Raw genomic sequence first — 26,982 nt, forward strand, 5'->3', positions numbered from 1 at the left:
TACCAGAAGTGGTATTCAGCTGGTTCTCTCCGGTTCAGTGAAGCCGTAGCGGTGGCTGTGGGAGGCTCCGCCCACCCACCCCAATGTAAAGCACAAGCACTGTGATGCGCATAAGGTGATGTGACGACGCAGTACTCATGTGCTCACATTTGTGAATCGATAGGGAAGGTAAGTGAATCCTACCGTTGATCTGTACAATCAACGAGACTCATTACTAGTATACTATTAGACCAAAAGATCTTACGTAAGCCAAAAGACCCAGCAGCCCAAGAAGAGAAATCAGGAGTCATCTAAAGCGTACAGTGTCAAGACTGCAAGAGCCACTTCTTAGGACAAACAGGCAGAAATCTAATAGAACACATCCAGAAATACCAGCTAGATGTTAGAAGACATGATGAACCCTCCTTGATTTCACAACACACAGAGAGACTTAACCATAGTTTCAACAGGAAAACTGTGACTATCCTAGATTAAGCCAAGTCCAAAAAGCACTAGAGAATTCCTGGAAGCCTGGCACTCTGATAAATCAGCCATTGACAGCCCATAGATATAGACAACACATACTGTTCAAAAGGCACAATAGACAACCCAAACGGGGGAACACTTCCCCACCAGGATGAGCAGAGATTAACATCATACCAACAATCAAGAAGTAAACAATATCCCAGTCAAGCAACTGCCAAGCTAATAGTAACAAGCCAAATCAAAGGACTACCAAGACCACCCCCACCAACACTGACAGCAATATGAAATAAGAGGAGATCCCATTCCTTACTGGCACTGATGATGTGCTGATGATGATAGTAGATGTTACCTAGTTTGGGTAACAAAACATCTGAAAGAAAACATCCAAGCTCAGAGAGCACGAAGGACCCCTCGTAGACTCGTTATATCCATCAACATGTCTTAAGGCAGGAAAGACATTTCGTTTATTAACAAATGCAAGTTTCCTGCCTTAAGAGTCAATTGGTGCTGCCAAGGCTTCTGTCTCCTTGTAGAGCTTTTATATGCCTATCATTTGTTCCTTACCAGGAGAGAATGGTTCTGTTATCTCATTTCATTGCATCTAATTACAAAGCCATTGTTTTTTATGTTTCATACTATGGTTCATTGGAATTGAGGCATCAGGGACATGCTTATCTCAATATGGAACATTCGGTCCTTAAGCCGGTTGCAGATTGAGACATGAATGGGGCAACTGAACTGTGATTTGTTTTAAAGCTACTCTACACATTTACAAATAGAACTTCAAATTGGCAGAGATAAAAGGCCTTCAAGCTCATTACCAAGCCCGTGAGCCATCCAGTTCAGTCTGCAATATGAATTCTGAAGTTAGCACTTCAGAATGTTATTACAGATCATTAGTTTTTAAGCTGTCAGTTATTCAGGTTTTTTTTAAAAAAAAAAATCAAATTAGTTTTATATAACTGCAGAAGATAAAAATGGACATTCATCATCCAAGTTTTTTTTTCCTCTCTCAATGAATGGTCTTTAATATACTTATTATTATACAATTGTATCACAGCGGCCAGTTGTTTCGCCGGATTTGGCATTGGTTACTAGTCGGGCCCCACCCAGGGGCCTAGGACGTCGTAACGTATTTTCTTAATATGCGTGCAGATCCAAGCAGTGCGGCTTTTTGCATTTGACTGATGGTGATTTTGTCAATTTTTAACTGTTTTAAATGTAATTCCAGTGCTTTTGGTATAGCACCCAGTGTGCCAATTACCACTGGAATTATTACTGCTGGTTTGTGCCATAATCGTTGAATTTCGATTTTTAAGTCCTGGTATCTTGCGATTTTTTCATGTTCCTTCTCGGCGACCCTGCTATCACCTGGTATTGCGATGTCTATGATTGTGACCTTATTTTTCTCAACCAGTGTGATGTCTGGTGTATTATGCGCCAGTATTTTGTCGGTTTGTATACGGAAATCCCACAAGATCTTGACCATCTGATTTTCGGTGACTTTTTCAGGCTGATGTTCCCACCAGTTTGTTGCTGTTTTAATATTATAATTTTTGCACAAATTCCAATGGATCATTTGCGCTACTGAATTGTGCCGCAATTTATAATCAGTCTGCGCGATTTTTTTACAGCAGCTGAGGATGTGATCAACAGTTTCATCAGCTTCTTTGCAAAGTCTGCATTTGGCATCATCAGAGGATTTTTCAATTTTGGCCTTAATGGCATTTGTGCGGATAGCTTGTTCTTGCACAGCCAGGATTAGTGACTCTGTTTCTTTCTTTAATGTACCTGTTGTTAACCATAACCAAGTTTGTTCACTGTCCACTTTATCTTTTATTTTTTCCAGAAATTGGCCATGCAGTGCTTTGTTCTGCCAACTCTCCATTCTTGATTTTATCACATCTTTTCTGTATTCTTGTTTCGTCTGTTGGGCCTTCAGTAGTTTTTTGTTCTTTACTTCGATTAATAGATGTTCTTGACTTTATTTTAAATAATCAGCTAGTGCATGTTTTTCTTCTTCAACTGCTTGCTTCACTTGTAATAATCCTCTGCCACCTGATTTTCGGGGCAGATATAGTCTATCAGTATCACCACGTGGATGTAAACTGTAGTGCATTGTCATTAATTTCCTGGTTTTTCGGTCCAAAAGGTCCAAATCAGCTTGTGTCCAGTTAACTATACCAGCTGTGTATCTTATAACTGGTATTGCCCAGGTATTTATGGCCTTGATTGTATTTCCACCATTCAATTTAGATTTTAAAATTTTCCTAACTCTGTTGGTGTACTCTCGCCTGACAATAGTTTTTACTTCTCCATGCTTGATGTTATCTAACTGCAGAATGCCTAAGTATTTGTAGGCTTCATTTCCACTGCATTTAATTAGTTGGTCATGGGCATTTCAATTCCCTCACATGTAGTGATTTTGCCCCTTTTTATGGATACAGTGGCGCATTTTTCCATGCCAAACTGCATTGAAATATCGGTGCTGAATACTCGGACTGTGTTTGTCAATGATTGGATTTCTATTTCTGACTTTCCATAGAGTTTCAAATCATCCATATATAGTAAATGCGAAATTTTTTCAGCTTCTTTGGCTGTTTGGTAACCTAATTTCATTTTTTTTAAGATTACTGATAGTGGGATCATTGCGATGATGAAGAGAAGAGGTGAAAGTGAATCACCCTGGAAAATTCCTCTCTTGATATTAACCATTCCGTAGATCTCATTCCCTACTGCCAACTCAGTTCTCCATTGTTTCATCGCCTTTTCAGTAATTATTATTATTATTATTATTATTATTATTATTATTATTATTATACAATTGTATCACAGCGGCCAGTTGTTTCGCCGGATTTGGCATTGGTTACTAGTCGGGCCCCACCCAGGGGCCTAGGACGTCGTAACGTATTTTCGCAATATGCGTGCAGATCCAAGCAGTGCGGCTTTTTGCATTTGACTGATGGTGATTTTGTCAATTTTTAACTGTTTTAAATGTAATTCCAGTGCTTTTGGAATAGCACCCAGTGTGCCAATTACCACTGGAATTACCACTGCTGGTTTGTGCCATAGTCGTTGAATTTCGATTTTTAAGTCCTGGTATCTTGCGATTTTTTCATGTTCCTTCTCGGCGACCCTGCTATCACCTGGTATTGCGATGTCTATGATTGTGACCCTATTTTTCTCAACCAGTGTGATGTCTGGAGTATTATGCGCCAGTATTTTGTCGGTTTGTATACGGAAATCCCACAAGATCTTGACCATCTGATTTTCGGTGACTCTTTCAGGCTGATGTTCCCACCAGTTTGTTGCTGTTTTAATATTATAATTTTTGCACAAATTCCAATGGATCATTTGTGCTACTGAATTGTGCCGCAATTTATAATCAGTCTGCGCGATTTTTTTACAGCAGCTGAGTATGTGATCAACAGTTTCGTCAGCTTCTTTGCAAAGTCTGCATTTGGCATCATCAGAGGATTTTTCGATTTTGGCCTTAATGGCATTTGTGCGGATAGCTTGTTCTTGCGCAGCCAGGATTAGTGACTCTGTTTCTTTCTTTAATGTACCTGTTTTTAACCATAACCAAGTTTGTTCCCTGTCCACTTTATCTTTTATTTTTTCCAGAAATTGACCATGCAGTGCTTTGTTCTGCCAACTCTCCATTCTTGATTTTATCACATCTTTTCTGTATTCTTGTTTCGTCTGTTGGGCCTTCAGTAGATTTTTGTTCTTTACTTCGATTAATAGATGTTCTTGACTTTCTTTTAAATAATCAGCCAGTGCATGTTTTTCTTCTTCAACTGTTTGCTTCACTTGTAATAATCCTCTGCCACCTGATTTTCGGGGCAGGTACAGTCTATCAGTATCACCACGTGGATGTAAACTGTAGTGCATTGTCATTAGTTTCCTGGTTTTTCGGTCCAAAAGGTCCAAATCAGCTTGTGTCCAGTTAACTATACCAGCTGTGTATCTTATAACTGGTATTGCCCAGGTATTTATGGCCTTGATTGTATTTCCACCATTCAATTTAGATTTCAAAATTTTCCTAACTCTGTTGGTGTACTCTCGCCTGACAATAGTTTTTACTTCTCCATGCTTGATGTTATCCAACTGCAGAATGCCTAAGTATTTGTAGGCTTCATTTTCTTTGCATTTAATTAGTTGGCCATTGGGCATTTCAATTCCCTCACATGCAGTGATTTTGCCCCTTTTTATGGATACAGTGGCGCATTTTTCCATGCCAAACTGCATTGAAATATCGGTGCTGAATACTCGGACTGTGTTTGTCAATGATTGGATTTCTATTTCTGACTTTCCATAGAGTTTCAAATCATCCATATATAGTAAATGTGAAATTTTTTCAGCTTCTTTGGCTGTTTGGTAGCCTAATTTCATTTTTTTTAAGATTACTGATAGTGGGATCATTGCGATGATGAAGAGAAGAGGTGAAAGTGAATCACCCTGGAAAATTCCTCGCTTGATATTAACTATTCCGTAGATCTCATTCCCTACTGCCAACTCAGTTCTCCATTGTTTCATCGCCTTTTCAGTAAAGGATGTAATATTTTTGCTAATGCCAGTTGTTTCTAAGCATTTTATGATCCAACTATGTGGCAGTGAGTCAAATGCCTTTTTGTAATCAATCCAGACCATATTCAAGTTCGTTTTTCTGTTCTTACAATTTTCTAATATCATTTTATCAATTAGAAGCTGATCTTTGGTGCCCCTGCTCCTTCTTTTGTTGCCTTTTTGCTCTACTGGCAAGATGTTGTTTGTTTCCAAATAATCCATCATGTTATCTGCAATAATGCCTGTGAGTAATTTGAAGGTTGTTGGCAAGCATGTTATTGGTCTGTAGTTTTCAGGTGTTGTTCCTTTAGTTGCATCTTTCTGAATCAAGTATGTTTTTCCAGTTGTCAACCATTCATCAATTTGGCCCTTTTGTAAAATTTCATTCAGTTGCCTGGCCAATATTGCATGTAAACTGGTCAGATATTTGAGCCAGAAACCATGTAATTGGTCCTTTCCAGGTGATGTCCAATTCTTTACCTTTTTAACTCGATTTTTGACCATCTCAGTTGTTATTTCTAATACTTGCATTTGCTTGTTGCCAATGCTTTTCTCAAAGTCATGTATCCACTTTGCTTCCTTGTTGTAGTCCTTTGCATTTTCCCACAATTCTTTCCAGAATTCAACTGTGGCCTGTTTTTCTGGTTTTTCACTTTTGGTGTCACCATTTACATTAAGACTTTGATAAAAACGCCGTTGGTCTGATCGAAATTGCTGATTTTGTTTATATTGGATGATTCGTGCCTCATATCTTTCAATTTTTCTAGCTGTTGCTGTTATCTGCTGTTTTACAATCTCTACAGCTTCATTGATGTTTCTTGTATCCAATCTATATCGTCTGATTAGCCGATCTATGATTTTGTTGTTTTTAAGCCGTTGCTCATGCATGTTCTTTAAGTTACTAGCATCTGCCCTTAATTTTTTGATTTTTTGTTCTAAACGGATTTTCCACTTTGGCTTTGATGCTTTTTCTGTTGTGTGACTAGGTACTTTAATTTTAATGCCTAGTTCATTAGTGACTATTACAGCTGCGCTGTACATTAATTGGTTTGTTTCCAAGATGGATCCTGGTTCAATTGTTGAAAACACTGCATTAACCATTTTCATGATAGGGGCCAAAATTTTCTTAGGCACAGTTTTTAGTGATGGTAAACGTTGCCTTTCCTCATTAAGCAGAAAATGCTCCATGATCTTATCCTTCAATTCTTTTTGTTTTTGAGTTAGTTCATCAGTTGGTTCAGTGATAACTGGTTCTAGTGGTGGTGATGTTATTTCCTCCCCGAGAGCTTCTTCTGGGAGTTCTACTATAATGTCTTTAGTTGTGTCTTGAATATCAGTTATTTCCGCTTGTGATATTGTTTTTTGGGTTTTGCAATTTGCCTGAATTTCCTCATGTTCAACTTCACTAAACACTTTATTCCGTATAATAAATCGCCTTTGATCTGCTAGTCATTGTTCACTAACATTTGAATCTGGATATTGTTGTTTCCATAATTCATACATTCGCTTTAAATAGCCTCTTTTTTCTGGCTCTGAGTTGTAGTAACAGGCCATTATGGCACGGTTTTCATCTGCACTATATTTTTGTCGTTTTGTTGGCTGGTCCACTTGTAGCCCACTTGTCGACGGATGTCCAGGGACCCCAACATCCGCCGCGGCCCTTGTTAACCCGCGCGACGACCGATGCGGTATGGAATTCTTATTTGTTTTTTCACCATATTGTATGGGTTGGCGGGGGGTTTTTTACGGGACCAGATGCCAACCTGACCCCAACCCTCCTCCTTTCTCATCCGGGCTTGGGACCGGCAACGACGGAGTTATTATTATTATTATTATTATTATTATTATTATTATTATTATTATACAATTGTATCACAGCGGCCAGTTGTTTCACCGGATTTGGCATTGGTTACTAGTCGGGCCCCACCCAGGGGCCTAGGACGTCGTAACGTATTTTCTTAATATGTGTGCAGATCCAAGCAGTGCGGCTTTTTGCATTTGACTGATGGTGATTTTGTCAATTTTTAACTGTTTTAAATGTAATTCCAGTGCTTTTGGAATAGCACCCAGTGTGCCAATTACCACTGGAATTACCACTGCTGGTTTGTGCCATAGTCGTTGAATTTCGATTTTTAAGTCCTGGTATCTTGCGATTTTTTCATGTTCCTTCTCGGCGACCCTGCTATCACCTGGTATTGCGATGTCTATGATTGTGACCTTATTTTTCTCAACCAGTGTGATGTCTGGTGTATTATGCGCCAGTATTTTGTCGGTTTGTATATTTTTATTATTATTATTATTATTATTATTATTATTATTATTATTAAAATTTATATGCCGCCCAATCCCGAAGAATTCCTTAGCAACTAAACCAACAGTCCCTTACAAGGAGGAAAACGTTTTGCAAATCCAAGTAAAAATGGGTAAGGTATCATATTTATTGGGTTGTTTTAAGCACTGTATCATCACTACTTTGCTTTGCTACTAAGAAATATAGGTAGTTTTTGGTTGATGACCAGTCAGTGAGGAACCTGGCAGGAGAACACAAATGGTGATCGCCTGACATTGCAGTTAATGACCACACACGTTTTGTCAAACAACTGCAACAGAAACTTCCAGAATTGCCATTGTAAATAAACATACCTGTGTAGCTTAGTGAACAAATATACATACATACATACATACATACATACATACATACATACATACATACATACATACAATAACCCAAACAGGAGTGGGTTCCTACCGGCGTTGTTACCGGTTCGCTTCGCGCGTTTGCACAGTTCACTGTAAATTGTTTTGTGCATGCTTGAAAACTATTAAAAAACATGACGGCAGCAGCGACTGGTGAACTGGTTTGGGAGCGTGGCCAGCCTGGGTCGCTGCCGGTTCTGCAACCCAGGCCAAATTACCACTAACAGTTCGCCCGAACTGGTGTGAACCGGTAGAAACCCACCTCTGGATCCAAATACTGGCTCTTATCCTTAGCTATAAAATAACACCAAACATATGACATCTTTCCAACAACATGACTGCAACTGGAGTTGCACGTACAATCTCTCAATATAATTATCTGTTATGACCCCCCTCCCTGGCCTGTGAATAAACCAGAACACAGGCTTGGCTGTTTGCCACTATTTAATTAATGAGATAACAAATCCCAGGCAACTCACATTCAAGATAATAGGTTGGCAGCAACCCAGAAAGTTCAAATGAAGCAACGCAGATAATCCACATGACACGGCTAGAATATAGACAGATTTCTTCAATACGAGTTCGAACGGTTGTTTCCTGCAAATGTCCCCTCCCAACACCTCACTTATAGAACCCTCTTGGGAGGGGCCCATCCATAATCATCTGTGCGTAATTATCTTCTATGAGACTGCCTACGGAGTTGCTGCTTGCGTTTCTCAGCCCTTCTCAATCGAGCATCAGGGACAAATCCCTCCAGGTGCAGGGTAAGATGTTCTTGACTCTCTGAGAAAGGAATGTTATTATGACTATATATCTCCCATACTCCATACAATCCCCCCTCCCATTTTCCCACAGCATTGAATGTGGCAGGCCAGAAGGCCCAATGCAAAAGATGGTTTCCAGGCCTAACAATAATAATATGTTACATTATAAATATAATATAATATTATATAATATAATATACACTATAATAGCAATAAGACTTATAAACTGCTTCATAGTGCTTTACTCTAAATGGCTTACAATGTCAGACTATTGCCTCCAACAATCTACATCCTCATTTCACCAACCTGGGAAAGATGGAAGGCTGAGTCAGATTTGAGCCGGTGAGGATTGAACTGCTGGCAGTGAGCTGAATTAGCCTGAATGTCACATGGAAAGTATTAATGCATGTTCTTGCAAGATACAAGCATCTTGTGGAATTAAAACTGGGTTTTTTAGCTAGTAATATCCATTAAAAATTATATCAGGTTCCTTTGATGTTGACTTGAGAGGTACAAGTTTTTTCAGTAAACTGTAATAAATCAAATACATTAATAATGTCAACAAAACATCTTCAAACAACACCCCAAGATTAGAATTAACTCCCATTTTTGAAGACTACATCCTTTTTTTCAAATAATCAGACTTTTTAATTATTTGCAAGAAATAAATATTTCACATAATACATGGCATTCAAGAATTCAATCTGTTATTTCTTTTTTTTTAATTCAGATCCCTTGTTTTCAAGTTTTCATTTATTAATTAAAAAGTAACTTGAGCTGCAGGAGGTATATAGAATAACTAAGAAGCTTCATTTTCTCCTGCCCTGGTAATAAATATCAAAGATAATTCTCAAGTAACTGGAACTCTTAAATATGCCCAGCAGTGACTAATTGTTCCTCTTATTTCTCTTCCTCCTTTTTTGTTGGCCCTATCCAACAAAATGCAATTTACTGGTGAGAAAAATAAGTTCGTATACATAGTCAAGAAAAACCAAATGCACAGGTACCTGGCTCAATAGTAGTAACTGTGAAAGGGATTTAGGTGTCCTACTAAACCAACATTTAAGTATGAGCCAGTAGTGTGTTGCAGTTGCCAAAACTGCTAATTCAGTCCTTGATTGCATCAACAGAGGGATAATTTCAAGATCACATGAACTGATAGTACCATATTATACTGCACTAATAAGACCACACTTGGAATACTATATCCAGTTCTGGTCACCATCACATGAAAAAGATGTTGAGACCTTAGAAAGAGTGCAGAGAGGAGCATCAAAGATAAGAAGGGATCTGGAGACTATAAAACTATAAAAAAATGAATGAATGAGGGAACTGTATATGTTCTAGTCTAACTAAGAGAAGAACTAGGGGTGATATGATAGATTCTTCCAGTATTTGAGTGGTTGACCTATTCTTCAAAGCACTTGTGGGCAAGACAAGCAGTGATGGGTGGAAGATCATTAAAGAGAGATCTAATCTAGAATTTAAGAGAAATTTCCTGGCAGTGAGAATAATTAATCAGAGGATGGCTTGCCTCCAGAAGTTGTGGGTGCTCCATCACTGGACATTTTCAAGAAGAGATTGGACGCCCATTTATCTGGAATGAGATGGGATCTCCTGTTTGAGCAGGGTGTTGGACTAGATGACCTTCAAGGTCCCTTCCAACCCTGTTATTGTTTATTTTATGTTCAACATGTGGTTACACCATATTTTAGAGGAAGCAAATAAACATATAATGAATTTAGTTGAGGATGAGACTTAGGTGTTCCCTTGCTGTGGCTTTTGCTTAAACAAGAATGTGGCTAATATCATCCAGGAACTGAATACAATTCCTTCAAATCAAGTAGGTGAAATTAATTTGAATACTTCATTCAATTAAAGGAATAACATCGATGTCTTTAAGGCTGCAGATGCTAAAGCACCAGTATATCCCTTAAACCTCCTGAAACCCATAGCAAAATAATCCCTCCCCCCTTTTTTTAAGTGTGGATTTCAACAAACCTTGTAATGTCTGTGGTGGCCTTTGCACTTATAGAAACACTGTGCCTCTGATTTAAAAGGTAGCATTTACTTTATACTTTAAGGAAACTTTGCCTACAGGAGACAGAAATAAACTTCAGGGGAAAGAGCCAGAAAAAAAAATCTTTCACCAATTTTTCCAAAAGGTCAGAGTGGGAGTAAGTGAATGCAGCATGGTTGGTTTTTTTCTTTTCTTCCCAAGTTAAGTTATACTCTTTCTGCATAATATTTCTCCCTTCAGCCACTACCCAATTCCTATCAACTCATGGGCTGTGCATGACACTGAAACCTGAAATTTCCTGACAGTTAGAACAACTAACCAGTGGAACAACTTGAAATCTGTAAAGGAAAGAGCCACATTGATGAATTAAAAATTACAGGGGCCCACAATGAAATACTTGGCACCAATCAACTATTTGGGGTTTAGCCACGTGGCAACAACACTAAAGGGATACCCAGCAGTTCAGCAGTGAATTGATCATTTGCTTCAAAATGCCAGCAGGCCACATGTGGTTCGATGGGGGGGGAGCACATGTCCTCCAATGAGCTATAAGGTGTGCAGACCTGAACAAGTCATTGATAGGAATGTATCAGTGGTATATGTTATGTTTATACCCTTGTAGTAGAATAGAATAACAGAGTTGGAAGGGACCTTGGAGGTCTTCTAGTCCAACCCCTTGGTCAGGCAGGAAACCCTATACTATTTCAGAAAAATGAGTGTCCAATCTCTTTTTAAAATCTTCCAGTGTTGGAGCATTCACAACTTCTAGAGGCAAGTTGTTCCACTGGCGAGTTGTTCTAACTGTCAGGAAATTTCTCCTTATTTCTAAGTTGCTTCTCTCCTTGTTTAGTTTCCACCCATTGCTCTTCTGGTCCTGCCCTCAGGTGCTTTGGAGAAGAGCTTGACTCTCTCTTCTTTGTGGCTTCCCTTTAGACATTGGAACACTGCTATCATGTCTCCCCTAATCCTTCTTTTCATTAGTCTAGACATACCACCACTTCCTGTAATGGTTCTTCATATGTTTTGGACTCCAGTCCCCTAATCATCTTTGTTGCTCTACTCTGCACCCTTTCTAGAGTCTCCACATCTTTTCTACATCGTGGCAACCAAAACTGGATGCAGTATTCCAAGTGTGGCCTTACCAAGGCATTATAAAGTGGTATTAAACTTCACCTATATCTATTTAATTTTACATGGAATAATATTTATTTGGAGTTTATAAACAGACACAAACTGATTCGTTTGCAGCCATGTATGTTACATACCCCAGCATACATACTCACATTTCTATTCCCTCCCTGTTGTCTTTGTAGCCACAGTTCCCTCTAAGGTGCGTGGGTGAGCGGCCGCGCACGTGGCAACAAAACACTGCGCAACTGCCGCCCAGTGGTTTTTGTGAAACACTTTCCACGAGGGGAGAGCCAGCCTGGAGACAGCAATCACGGCAGGAAGTAGCTGAGAGAAGGGGTGCAGGGGTTGGGAGAAGGCATGGGACCGGGCTGGCTCCCAGCAGTGGCTGCTCGGATTTGCCATTTGAGAGAGAGAGAGAGAGGAAGGGAGGGAGGAGGAGGAGGGGAGGGAGTGAGTGAGGGAGAGCGTGAGCTTCCACTTTCGATCTGCCACCCAAAGACTGAACGGAGAAGCAAAGAGGCAGGAGAGACAAAGCAGGAGAGATGAAGTGAGAGCCAATCCGGGTTATTCCTTCCAAGAGGCAACTTTCCCATCGAATGACTCGCTGCCCTAGACTCGAGGAGACCCTCTGCAGTCCCTCTCATCCGTCCGGGATGCCAGCAAGAGTGTTGGGCTGAAGGAAGGAGGGATTCTCTCTCTCTCTCTTTCTCTCTCTCTCCCTCTCTTTAAGAGAGAGAGAGAGAAAGAGAGAGAGAGAGAGAGAAAGAGTTAGTTAGTTGGTTGGCAGACTTAGCACTTTGTTAAGTTTGTTTCTCTGTGTGTTGTGTATATATACATGTCTCAATGGGTGCAATTGTGCAAGCATTTTTTTCCTCTTTAAAAGAATTTTTGGATTTCTCCTCACCAAACCTTTAAGACTGAAAGAGTTAGAGTTGAAATATAAAGAGATTGTCAATCGCCATACTGTTAGATTGATAGGCAATTATGGACTATCTTGATTATATCCTCCTTAGAAAGAATATGCTACTGTATGGTTGAGAAAAAGATCAAGCTTCATTCCATGGAAACCCAACAAAGTTCATAGGGAGCGTTTCTTTCTATAATGGGCTTTTTTGGTCAACGTGAATATCAGTTATCAAAAATGTAGGTAGAAAATTAAGCAGGCAATAGGCAATTACAAAAAGGGAAGCCAACTTTCTGAATCTGTTTCTTTGCACTTAGTGACTTATAAATAGACTAATGTTCTGAAAACCTGACCTAAATTACTATATATTTTAAATAGCTGTAAAGCTATGCTGAAAAAGTTGTTCTCATGGTATTGTGATAAATTCAATAAAAAGAAGGGAATTCTTGATGAATTTAAGGAGAAATGAGAGTATTGGATAGTAAATGGACAAATAAAATTACCAATCAAAGAGAATATTTGCACCTCAGGGTTGAAATGAGATGTTCTCTCTTACTCTTTCCTCTTCCTCTCTTCTCTCTCTGTCTCTCTCATCCTCTTTCTCTTTCTCTCTCTTCTCTTTCTCTCTCCCTCTTTTCCATTCTTCTGTCACTTTCTCCTTCTCCCTTCTCTCTCCTCTTTGTCTCTTTCTGTCTCTTTCACCCTCTTTCTCTTTGTCTCTCTTTCTCTCTCCTTTCCCACTCTTCTGTCACTTTCTCTGTCCTTCTCTGTCTCTTTCTGTCTCTCTTCCCTCTTTTTTTCTTCCTCTCTCCCACTCTTTTATCACTTTCTCTCTACTGCCCAACCTGTCCCCATACTTATCTTCGATTGATCATGTTTGCAATAATTTACCTTCTTTCCTAAATAGGCGTAGTTCCCTTACTGGATCCCTCGCTCACTCAAACACACACACACACACACACTCACGCATAAAACCATTTTTCTCCATTCCAATTCGGATCCTATAAATCAATTGCTCTGTGAAACATCTGTAAAAAAAATTCAGGTGCTCAGGCATGAAAATGTGCTGCTCAAATACTATACTTTTCCACACACACTGAAAAAAAATTAGAGGGAACATTGTTTGTAGCTAAAGGAAAAATGAAAATTGCTGCAACATTAAGTGCTTGGTGCAACTATGGACTTCAGGTCCAAAATTCCTAGTGTTCACCACCTGACATTAGCTGCAGTTTGCAGGAAGAAATGAGGGGATTTCATCTGTGTTTCCCTCTTTTGGGAGAAATAGGACATTTACTTCCTTCTTCAAAAGGGGAGGATGAGGAGTGCAGGATTCTAAGGTACATTGTTTTGATTAGAGTAGCTGAGTAGTCTATCAATATTGTAACCTCCCTTACTAACAATTAATTTAAAAACCAGGGATGTCTCTCAGAAGGAAGGAAGATGGAGGGAGGGAAGGAGGAAGGAAGGAAGGAAAAAAATTGGAAAGTGATAGGATTGGAAAGGCTTGGTAAAATGCCAAAGGAGAAATTGATGGAGATCATGTGAAAAATACAGTGACAGTAGAAGATGACACTATAGAGGAATGATAGCTAACCGGCACCGGACTGAGTGCCGAAAGTACACGCAGCCAACCCCTGTGCATGTGCCCCCTGCATGCGCCCTGCCCATGCATGTGCCACCCAACCCCTGTGCATGCACATGTTCTCCCCACATGCACCACGCACCTGCGCATGTGCACTCCCCTGCACGCACCCTGTGCATGCTCAGCAGAGACCCAACAACCAGCTGGCTGGCGGGAGGCACACTTGCATGCACAATGGAGCTGAACTGGGGCGACAGCTTGCATGCCCCCAGAGAGGGCGCTGCGTGCCATAGGTTCCCCATCATGGCTATAGAGAGCAAGTAAACATCAACTAGTTTCATCCAACCACCCACTGGACTCCTGCAGTTTGGAAACTGCTCTGTCGGTTTTTTACTGCTATGTCGGTTTTCTGTGAAGTTTGCACTATTTGTAGTTCTTTTTTAAAAATGTATGTTCCACACTACCACTGGATATAATGCTTACTAAAGTGGATCTATAAGATTCGAATAATAGAAAATCGTACTTATAATGCAAAAGGTCTTGCAATCCAGAAATCATCTTGCCAAAAGAATTCCTTTTTGTGTTTCTTGTTCCTCTTCGCCTTTCAGAACATTTGCATTGCTCCCCCATCCTGTAGCTTTGCAACCATGTAAAACATGATGAAGAAGCTGTACAGAAACACATTTTCTGCCAGAGCACACTGGTAAAATGCTGGCTAAATGTGCCGTCTGTTGTGTCACATCACTTAAATTATTAATCCTACATTTGCTTTATCCTCCATACTACTTGCATTTCTCGGATTGCTGCATAATTCTTGTTTCATTATACAGCGCGGGAACTTTGGGTACATGTTGGATTAATCATTGGAGAATATGGATTTTGTTTTTAAGTTATATAAATAATAAATAAACCCCCCAATCCTTTGTTCATTTAGCACAAATCTCAAAAGCAAGCACATGGAGATGGGTTTTTGTGATTTGAAAAGTTTGTAGTTTGTTTGTAGTTTATTTATAGGCCGCCCTTTTCCCTGAGGGGACTCAGGGCGGCTTACAATCAAGGGAAGGGAAGCTTTAAATCTATTGACACTTTTGCCAGGAGTGGCATGAAGTAATCACCCTGCCTTTTGAGGGGGAGGGGGGAGGGATTCAACTCTTGTAACTTATTTATCATTGTTAGCAATTCCAATTCCTTATACAAGTAGCCCTCATTTAGCAACTGCTTCAAATAACAACCATTTGCAATTAGGACAGTAATGAAAATAATTTCCTGACCTTCAAGTCTCTAAAAGCCTTCAGTGTTAAACTGATTCTGGTCTGGTCAGTTTCAGGCGTCAGCTACCAGTTGTCCAGAGGATTCTAACTCAACTAATCAAGGTTTCAGAGCTGAGCTTCTTAACTCGGCTTTGAGCATCTTTGGGGAAGCTCTCCATTGTGAAGAAAAGCAGCTCAGGAAGAAATGACCTGTTTCAGCAATCTCTCCCCCCTGCAAGGAGGCCCCAAAAAATGAAGGAAAAACAGGTCAGGCACAGGACATTATAGCAGCATCTCTCTCAATTACATGGTTCACTTAGAAACCATGTCACTCACCAGAACAAATTACAGTCACTAAGTGTGAAATGCCTGTATGTACCAGCAAAAGGGCTTCACTACCAGCATAAGAAATGCCTTCCCAGAAAACAGGTGCTGTTTTCAAGTGTTTCATGGGCAAACATGATCCTGGAGACTAACCTTTTAGCTTTTTATTTTATGCTAGTGGGAGGTGCTGGCAATTTAGCTAAAGGAAACTCTAGTACTGTGATGGCGAACCTATGGCACGCATGCAACAGGTAGCATGCAGAGCCCTCTGCCAGCCGCCACCCCACCTCAACTCCCCTGCGCATACACATGTATCACCGGCCAACTGGGTTTTCAGTCTGTGCCGCACATGGTGGGGGACGGGGCGCATGCAGGAAGTGCACGTGCATGCACGAGGCACACGCATGGGTTCGTGCACATGCATGGGACAGGTGGAGTCATGCGTGCATGCGCGGGGGGCACGGATTGAATTATGGATGCGCATTTCGTTAGCCATCACTGCTCTAGTCCCTTTTTTCAGTCTATAATCAGCTGGGGTTACATTGAGCATTCTAATCACAGCACTGATTATCCCAACTATGCAGCCAAGTCCTGATTATGCCATACCGAGCGGAGACCCTGGCTCACCCACCCAAAAGACATTTCATTATAAGCTTTGCCTGGTGCTATAGCCAAGCAGAGCAGAGGCTCTTAATTCCTGAGTCTCTCTCTCTATCACCAGACACCTTTGGGAACCCAGGGCAAAACAGAAAAAAAAGGAAAATACTTGAGAAACCAAGCTGAGCAGCCCAAGGTTCTTGCCAAACTATTTTCTTCTGATTGGGTGAGGACTGGGGAGGGACCTAACTGGAAACATAGCAGGGCTTTGAAGGAAGCAACAAATTTGCATTTCCGACTTCTAAATGACAGATTTTCCACATCATTAGTGGAACGGGAGATGCCAAGTTACAACTCAGAGATGGGCATTGCTCAATTGGCATCATGCTCTAATAACAAAGCAGATTTGTGCGCCTTCCCTTCCCACATTAAGAAATAAAATCTTCTTGTAGATAGTAAAATGGATATTTGAGTGTCCTACATTTTATTTGTTTGTTCAATTTCTATGGCCGCCCATCTCAATCAATGACTCGCATTGTGGTGTTAATAGTCGTCAGTCTAGGCTGTGCCTTGCTTTTCTGCCCATAGAATAAATCTTAGGAACCGAAATGTATATTTTGAGAGTGAAACTTTGCCTGTTCATGTTTTTTCCTCTTCGTTTCTTCTGTTTTGAGGTTGTCTTTGGGCTCCTTTTGTTAGTCAGGAATGCATAGCCTTAGAGAAGTGTTTCACAACCTCAGGAATTTTAAGATGTGTGGGGCTGCAGCTCCCAGAATTTCCCAGGCAGCATATTGTCTAGGGGAATTCTGGGAGATGAAGTCTACACCTCTTAAGGTTGTTGAGATTTAAAAAAAACTGCTTTAGAGGAACAGAAGGGACCTCATTCAAGAACGCAGAGGGAATATTATGAAACTCAGACATCGGGTGGCTGTAGGGAAACACAAATGTACCAATAAAGGATAATATTTGTAGCTCAGGGTTGAGGGGAGGGGTCCTTGGTGCTCTCTAAGCTTGGTTGTTTTCTTGCGGACATTTCGTTAGCCAAACTAGGTAACATCATCAGTGCTAGTCAAATGCGTTATCATCCCGTTATCCCTCTCCCTTTTATACAGATGGGGAAAAGCTTCAAAATGAAAACATTTTTGCTTGCTGTGCATATTATAGTATAAATGCTAACTTTGTTGGAGAGGATATTCCACCATAGGGGTTGCATAGCTAGGAATGATGAATGTTCTCACATGTATGCTGTGGCTCAGTTAAGGAAGACTCCCATCTGGGAAATAGCAGCATTTGAGAAGCCAAACCATTTTGAGCATGGTACGTGAAGAGTGATGCTTATAGGAGGCTCAGAAGTGGAACACAGCTGACTTTTGAATCTAATGAGACATCTTCTCATTAAGTAGAATCTCACTAAAGATTTTGGCTGCTGCATTTTGGTTTTGATTTGCCACCAAGGACTGTTCCATAAAAATGCTTACAGTAGCATAAATAAATAGTCACAGGAGCATTAAAAAAACATTTCAAGAAGTTTGTGATTGATATAGCAATCGCACCTTGCAATAGTTTCAGTTGAATCTCTGACAAATTCTGAATCAGGGATAGATCTGGTGTGCTATCCCAAAAGAAAAGTGGTAGAAGTATAAATCAATTTAAATAAAGCAAAGCAACTAAATGCAGTACAGCTAAAATGTATCTATGTCCCCTTATCACATAAAACTTTCAGTGGTGGGATTCAAATTTTTTTACTACCAGTTCTGTGGGCATGGCTTGGTGGGTGTGGCGTGGCTTGGTAGGTGTGGTGGGTGTGGTAGGGGAAGGATACTGTAAAATCTCCCTTCCCTCCCAACTCCAGGAGAAAGTGACTGCAAAATCCCCAATTCCTCCCAATCAGCTGGGACTCTGGAGACAGAGAATAGAGGGGAGCAGGGCCAGTCGAAGGTGGTATTTACTGATTCTTTAGACTACCGTATTTTTTGGAGTATAAGACACTTTTCCCCCAAAAAAGAGGGTGACAATCTGGGTGCTTCTTATACACTGAATACAGCATTTTTAGCCTACCAAAACCCCACCCCATTTGCAAAAATGGACTCCTGGGGGCTGGGGAGGGGAAAAATGAGCAAAAAATGGACCCAGTCCCCAGGAACTCTACCAGCCTCCCAAAGCTCTGCATGCCCTTTTTTTTGCAAAAAAATGGCCCATTTTTGGCTTCTTTTTGCCGCCCCCCCCCCCCGCCCCTAGGAGCACTCTACAAACCTCCCAAAGCTCTGCAAGTCCTTTTTGGGGGGAGGGGGCAAAAAACGAGGCATACAAAGGGTTTGGGAAGCCTGCAGAGTGCAAAAACGTTTTTAAAAAAATTACGTCTTCAAAATCATGTTGTGACTTATACTCCACTGTGTCTTATAGTCCCCCAAATATAGTACTCAAAATTTCCATTACCGGTTCTCCAGAACCATTCTCTTCTAAATACCACCTCTGAAAACTTTGTCATGTAACAAATCATAAACTATTGGTGATTCAGCTTCCAACACTAAGAAGAACTAAAATTGAGGCCATTCACATATTGATGATATCCCACGCAAGGACTTCACCTGGCAAGAAGTCTTTCCATAGAGACTAACAATTGGTAATTAAGTCTCTGCGATTTGTCTAGGATTAACTTCAGTGCAACCTCATCTCATTTTACCCTATATTGAGCATACAGGAAAATCCTTTTCAGGGCTGAGTACAGGAAATCCTCGACTTACGACCACAATTGAGCCCACAATTTATGTTAAGTAAGACATTTGTTAGGCCCCTTTTTACGACCTTTCTTGCCATAGTTGTTAAGTGAATCATTGCAGTTGTTAAGTCAGTGACATGGTTGTTAAATGAATCTGGTTTCCCCATGGACTTTGCTTTTTGGAAGGTTGCAAAATGGGATCGATCACATGACCCTGGGACACTGCAACTGTCATAATTATGAATCAGTTGGCAAGCATCCAAATTTTGATCACATGACCATGGGGATGCTGCAACAGTCCTGGGTGAAAAATGGTTATAAGTCACTTTTTTCAGTGTGCTTGTAACTTTGAACAGTCACTAAGCAAACTGTTGTAAGTCGAGGACTACCTGCTTTGGAGAAGGCCTCAGAAGAGAAGACAAAGAACACCATGGCCAGTCTGTTTCACAAAGCAATTTCAAAGGAGTATGTTGTTGTTAGTTGTGAAGTCGTGTCCCACCCATCACGACCCCATGGACAATGTTCCTCCAGGCCTTCCTGTTCTCTACCATCCTCTGGAGTCCATTTAAGTTCACGCTGACTGCTTCAGTGACTCCATCCAGCCACCTCATTCTCTGTTGTCCCGTTCTTCTTTTGCCCTCAATCTTTCCCAGCATTAGGCTCTTCTCCAGTGAGTCCTTCCTTCTCATTAGGTGGCCAAAGTATTTGAGTTTCAGAGGAGTATATCAAGTTCTCAAAACAAGGAGTCCCTTCAAACATTTATAAGATCCAGTGAATATTAAGTCTCCTTTGATTCAAGCATAATTCCTAGAAATAAATTGGATACATCCATATAGATTTCTTGATAATAATGCAGTAGCAGCTAACCATTGTTTTCATTCAGAATCTTTCTCTCAACTTTCCAATCAGGTCTACAGCCCTTCTATTTGGTGGAGGTCCCCTATTTACATACTGATCAGACCAGAGGTGGGTTGCTCCACCGGTTTGGTGAGCGCAAAAAGCTTGCTCCATGCTTGTGCGCATTTGCTCATAAATAGGTCTGTACATGGGCAAAGCATTAAAAAATGAAAAAAAATTAATTTGTGCAATGAAAATTGTTCTGTGCATGCGCAGAACCGAAAATCAAGATGGCGGTGCCATAGGAGAACCAGTTCGGGGGCATGATAAGCCTGGGTCGCTGCCAGTTCCAGCGACCCAGGCCACTAAACCAGTAGGAACCCACCACTGGATCAGACTCAGCCTTGTTTAGCTTCCAATCCTGTGCAGGTGCTTCCATTTGCTGCAATCACTATTTACTGGGTGGAAGCCCGTAAGATAAGTGTAATACTGAACCCCAATGTCTTAAGCCACACACTCATTTTGGAAGGAGACCATTGGAAATCAAAAGAGTCAGACCAGTTCATATGAATACATTAACCTACAATGATCAGGGACACTGGAAGAGATGCCTATGCAAATTCATCTTGCATATTGACTACTTAGTTTATTTATCCAAAAGTTAGCAAATGTATCTGAAAACCAAAACACAGCATTTATTTTTTTTCTACTTCCTAAGGCCAGTGCTATCTCCTGTGCCAATATGTGTCTTTCCACTCCAAATTCATACTACCCTCTAGTGGTGGTTTTATACTAGCTTTAATCTTAACTTCAGTTTCTCTTCATCCAAAATGATCCCAAAAGCCTCATATTTCCATGAAAACATGAGAGTAGCATCCTCGGTCCCTGAGAAGTAAGATCTTCTTCCCAAGTCCTCTTGCAAACCCTGTCTTGGGAATCACCTTGGTAGCAACATATTTTTAAAAACAGAATGTTGAGTATCACATTTCTAGCCGGTGAAAGAGTTAAGCAAAGTTTGTTTTCCTGGGCAGAGGGGAGAGTATTCAGCAATTCATTGAGATACCTGGGGGTATAGAAAAGATTTTGTTGGATTCCACTCACAGAAGGCTTGAGGCAAGATTTCTCCAATATGTATCTTTTAATTCATTGCAGGCAAGGCTTTCCTGACAGTTGTGAGCAGCTTATTTCAGCTAAAATAAATGGGGCAGGATAAAGAGCTTTCAGATTAGTAAGGTCAGATAGTGATACTGTAATTTTGGAATGTTGTTTATAACATATACTCCTTTGATACCGGTGTTTTCTGATAGAGACATCTGACTCCAGCAGCAGTTGAAGAACTAAATTTGGAAGATTAGCTTTCCTTACCACAAGATTAGATAACCTTTTATTTGTCTTCAAGAGAAGTCGCTCATAAAGAGAACATTAGCAGCAGCTTTGATTCTTGGGATCTAAAGACTCTTGCTAATTAGCCCCTTCATTTTTACTCACCAGGGTTTTGGGAGTAGGGGGAATAAGAGAGTGAGAAATATCTGAGTTAGGAGATTTGTTTTCTAAATTATCTCTCCGCTTTCTGTTGAGAAAACCCACTGCGGTTTTAGAGACACCTTTATCTTTAGGCTATTAAAACTCTTCTGTTTGTCTGTTTGCAACCTTCCACTGGGGAAAACGGTACATCATAGGACAACAGTTTTTTTTTTTAATCAAGGTACTTAAACCATGCATCCAAAATCTAAGACCTATTATTCCTGTGGGAATTAACATTTCAAGGGTTTTCAGACCAGTTGTATTGATAAAGTTGTGGCTGCTTTAGCATTGCCATGCCATCCTATAATACTGTTGCACCACCACAGTCATATGTGGTTAGCTGCAGTAATATGATATAATTTCTCTAAAACTCTCTGCAGCTTACCAGAAGTGAAGCCAATGGGAAAACTGGCAAGAAATTTATCCTCCCCTCTTACCTTTGCTACCGGTTCAAAACTGGGAGCATGCATGCACTTGCTTTGCTCGCATGGCGCTTCTGCGCAGAGCATCTTCGATGACGTCTGGGCAGGTGGGCAGAGCCTCCCGCCACCACCACTACCAGTTCACCCAAACTGGAAGAATACCACCTCTGCTCCCACTGCTTTTTTGCCCACCCTTGGTCATTCATCTGTTAATAAGTCTAGGTAAGAAATTATTTCTGAAACAATGACCTTCGGGTCAGGAGTTGTCTAGCTTTAAATTAAAAATTGCTTGTGGGGGAAAAACAACGTTTGCTTATGAAACTGCAGCTTCATCTAAATGATGTTGTTTTATGAAAGAATCTGGTTTTGTTTTATGCTTGGTATTATAGTCCACAAACAGCTGGGATTGTTGTTTCAAAACATTCCTTCTCTGTGTCGGTTTGTCTGTCTCCCTGCTTTTCTCTCTACTATTGATTCTGTTCTTTGCCCGCTAAGAATGGATTTGATGTTCAGGCTGTGAAGGGATATGTACCATTGTGATGTGTGATCTTTTCTTAGGAGGACTCCACGTTTGAGAAGTGTTTTTCAGAGTTCACACCCTGCATCTTCCCAAATATAAGCAAGTACTTTTAGCCACCGTGTACGGTGTTCCCTTTGTCAGCATAGCATTCTGGGTGAGAAAGATTGCAGCTGTAGGCAACAACTATGTAGCCAATATTCAGATCTATAAACGCATGTTCTGTGCAGGGGAAGATTTTTGTTCTGTGAGGTTTGTTTTCTTTTGGATGTCAAAGTACTTCAATGGGTTTGTCAAGCTGAAAATGAACGTATATTTATTTCATGCCTTAGTATTGGTGTATAGATATACTTAGACAATATATTGTGTATTATAATGTACTGTTTAACAAAATGTATTTTATGGTCATGCAGAGTCTCATGGTCAGTTTCAAAAAAGTACAAGGCAAGGAATATACAAGTATACCCTAGAAAATATACTAAGCGTGTCTATTTTTTATTGAAAGGGTGCAAGGAACATTGGCTTGCAAGCTATGATGTTAGGTGGAAATGTTAATCATTAATACACCTTCGGAGGCATTTTCTCTCCTGTCTGCAGGCAGGAACTCTGTTCTCAAGGCACATTTTATATGCAGTGCGCCTGATATGTTAATAAAGGCTCCTTTGCAGTATGCAGTGGGTGGTTTTTCTCTTTTCCCCCCTGCTGAACTCTTTTCAGCTTTTTTTTTTGTCTTCCTTTGCATTAAAAAAAATGCTGGAATAAATCCCTTCATTGGAATTCATCACTTGGAATGTTAAAGTTGTTTTAAAGAAAAGCAAAATCCATTTAAGGCAGCAAAGGAACAATAAACAATGCTTTCAGTTTATAGCTGAATCTCTTTACTGTTTGCACTGGTCTCTTGGCTTATTTATAAGATTTCACTGAAGCCCAAGATTAAATTCTCCACCTGACTCACTTTCATATTGATTGAACTCAATCAGGCTACTCTCTAATTTAACTGATTTTATTTATGTTGTTATTGTTATTAAGGCCAGGAATACAAATATCAATTCCTGAATCTAATTTAAAACACACTTAGTTGCTTTTCAGTTTTCAAAATGAATCCTAACTAATTTATGTGATCCATTGTTTGTGTGTGTGTGTGTACACAAACATGCGGTTCATTAAGGTTAGGATTAATTTTGAAAATTGAAAAGCAGATCCTTAAATGGGAATAATCTGTTTTAAGAATGTGGAATTTTTATTTAGAGATTGTGTAACTCTTAATGTTCACCTATTGTTGTGTGGTGTATTTGAGACAAGGGAGTTTTCCTTTGCACCAAACACAATTCCTTTGTGCGTGCTACAATTCAGATATAACTGAATCTGCCTCTGTTGTACAGTATATAAATGGCTTTAGAGGATCCAGAAGTAGCTATGTATTTATACACTTCATCTTATTCTGGTTTCTCCCCCCCCCCCTACATCTGACTTCCTGGCTTGTTTTATATTGTTTTCCTTCACTACCTCTAGCATGTCTACCAGCTCCAACTGTTACAGTGGAGTGAGTGTAGAAATAAAGAGCATTGTGATGTCATGGAGAGTTCTACTGAGTGATTCAAAGAGGAAAAAAGACACTTGAAACACTGAAAAGTGAACACTGACATTTAAATTGCATCTTTAGTTTGTTTTCTAATAGCTCTTATCAATGGGCATAGCAATTATTCGGGGACATAATAAGAATTTGGGACTGAATGCACACATGAGACTTCACCAATATGGTGTCATTGTTGGACAGTGGATTTGAACACTCACTGTACAAAGAAATCTTTGTGGGTAGCCAAAAACATTGTGCGTAAGAGAGATTGTCTGTATGTGTTTGTAAATAAGCAATACTTTCTTTACAGTTGCCTATTGAAAGGCCTGGGGTCAAATAAGAGGAGGGTATGCATAACATAATTTAACTGGAAGTCAGATGAAGTGAATCTGATTCCTTGGAGCTGATGGATAGCTCTTTTCCCAGTAGGACTTGACAATTAATCTGTTGTGATGAATTCTCTATTACTTCCTCGTCTTGTTCATTATAAAGGAATTTCTCACCTCTATTTATTCAGTAGGGACAAATATATTCAAACTGCTTTGAGTGTGGAATATGTGCATAAGAATCCTCATGATAAATGAACAGTAGCTCAGATTATGATGATAGAAAGAACAATAACCTTACTCTTTCTACTTGCTTAGGCTACACAGGAAAAAAATGATTCTCTACTATCTAACTTCTTACCTTTGAAAGGCTTATAACAATGAAATAAACCATTATTTAAAAAAAATTAAAAAAAACTGATGCCCTCCTACCACTTTCTTGAGAACATTCCTCATAAAGCAGGAATTCTCAGAACTCTGAAACTTGAAGTCCACAAGTCTTAAAGTTGCCACGTTTGGAGACCCCTGCCATAAATGGAAGGAAAGACAGGGAATCAGGTGCAAAGAAGGAAGGCAGTGGCAGGAAGAATCTCATCCAGTTCACCCGTCATCCAGATATCAGCCAGGTGTAGTAGAGTTTTCTACCAAATCCCTGGAAAGATCTCCAAATATCCATTGGAAACCAATAGTATGCCTAAAAAGACCTGGAGCACGCGATTCCAATAAATCCTCCCTTTCATTGGACAGTGCCAGTCATCATCCTCTTTTAATGACCCCATAATCCCTTGCGGGGTGGAGTCTGGGCAACTGAATGGAGCTAGCAGAGCGTTTAATGGCCAGATGCCCTTCCTGTCTCCAATGCAGAGTTTTTGTTCAGCAGATATATTCTCACTATGCCTAGAGAGAGAAATCTCCCCCTCTACCTAAGATTGAACTCACAGCCTCCTGATTATGAGGCAAGAGTTCCACCTCTAGGCCACCACACCACTCAAAAGAGATCAGCAGTGCCAGTGAACTTCAGAAAATGACATTAATATAAGTCTAACAGAACCCACATCCAAATCGCAAATAATTAGCAAATCGCAAATGATGCGGATTCTGTTAGCCTTACATGAATATCATTTAATAAGATAAGATCTTAGCTTAGATTGTGCTTACATCATTACATTAAAGAGATCTAGGACACAACCATCTGTGTAAGACGGTTTGGTGCTTACGGTGGGTTATCATTGCCTGAAATGTCATAAAGCTAAGAGGCTCAGATAGTGTTACTATTCTAGAGTCTGTCTTCACTACAGAGATTCATAGCTGGTTATATGAGGAACAGGCTACTGAAGTCTCTCAGACGTCCATGGCCCTATCCTTCCCAACACTGGAGTTCTGACTACTTCAGCACCAGTGGTGGGATTTTTTTTATTATTATTATTGCCTGTTCTGTAGGCGTCGCATGGCTTGGTGGGCGTGGCAGGGGAAGGATACTGCAAAATCTCCATTCTTGCCCCAATTGTGATCGTAAGTCGAGGATTACCAGTAGTATATTCCTTCTCGACCAGATTGTGCAGGAGAAGCTCCATTGGGAAGCTCTTTTTACTGTCTTCAGCATAGTTGCCGTTTCTATTTGGAATCGCTACTAGGATTTCCTATCTTAGGTAAAAGATAAAGATTCCCCTCGCACATATGTGTTAGTCCTTCCTGACTGTAGGGGGAGGTACTCATCTCCGTTTCAAAGCCAAAGAGCCAGTGCTGTTCGAAGACATCTCCATGGTCATGTGGCCGGCATGACTAAACACAAAAGGCATACGGAATGCTGTTACCTTCCCACCAAAGGTCGTTCCTATTTTTCTACTTGCATTTTTTACATGCTTTTGAACTGCTAGGTTGGCAGAACCTGGGACAAATAATGGGAGCTCACTCCGTTACGCGGTGTTAGGGATTCAAACCGCCGAACTGCCGACTTTTCTGATCAACAAGTTCAGCGTCTTAGCCATTGAGCCACCGCATCCCTTGCTCCTATCTTAGATGACATATTTACTCATCTGAATGCTCCCATCTGCAGTGGTTCCACTTCACAAGGCTTAAAACAGGTGTACTTTTCTCCAGAGCATTCCTACAAAATTACTGAATTGTAATTTTAAGCAACAGAAGGGGGAAATTATTAAATACGTACCAAACACACATGTTGACTTATTTAATTAAATCATGTGAACTGTATTTAAAAATCAACGTCTGTATGTCTGTCTGACTGTCTGACCAACCGACTCCCTTCCATTTCAGAATTCATCTTCTTTTGGTATGTCAGTCAATGGCCAATTATGACCCTTGGTTCCAAATAGACTGCATGTCCCTAACTGAAAACAATTTTAACAAATGCTGCAACTTCAATATTCTTTCTTGTAAAACATATTGTCCCTTTATGAAAAGCTGATGTATGGCATCCCATTTAGGTTTCTGGCAGAGTCACTGCTATATCTATTAGGCAAAAAAGAATTGTTTTCTAAGAATTAGATTACCTGCTACCAATTTCCTGTGGACATTTTCCTACTGCCTTCAGAGGCAGAACCTCCATGTCTCCTGTTGGCCTTTATCCTGTCATTCAAAACATGACCTGATCATAATTTAGTTTTATTCATTCTCTTCTCTTTAATAGAAACCTTTGGATATGTATTATATGTTTATATATTATAGTGAAACCAGCACCAAGCGAAGAGCAGGATACTGCTGCAGATCTTCCAATCAGCAACCATTCAATATATGGTTT

General features: G+C 40.2%; 1 protein-coding gene across 1 annotated transcript in view; it reads left to right on the top strand.

Annotated features, from left to right (window-relative positions):
- Nucleotides 1-26,982, top strand: part of SUCLG2 (succinate-CoA ligase GDP-forming subunit beta) — a 265,851-nt gene that overhangs the window by 212,289 nt on the left and 26,580 nt on the right.

This window comes from Thamnophis elegans, chromosome 2 (assembly GCF_009769535.1).
Source record: "Thamnophis elegans isolate rThaEle1 chromosome 2, rThaEle1.pri, whole genome shotgun sequence".
Lineage (NCBI taxonomy): Eukaryota > Metazoa > Chordata > Lepidosauria > Squamata > Colubridae > Thamnophis > Thamnophis elegans.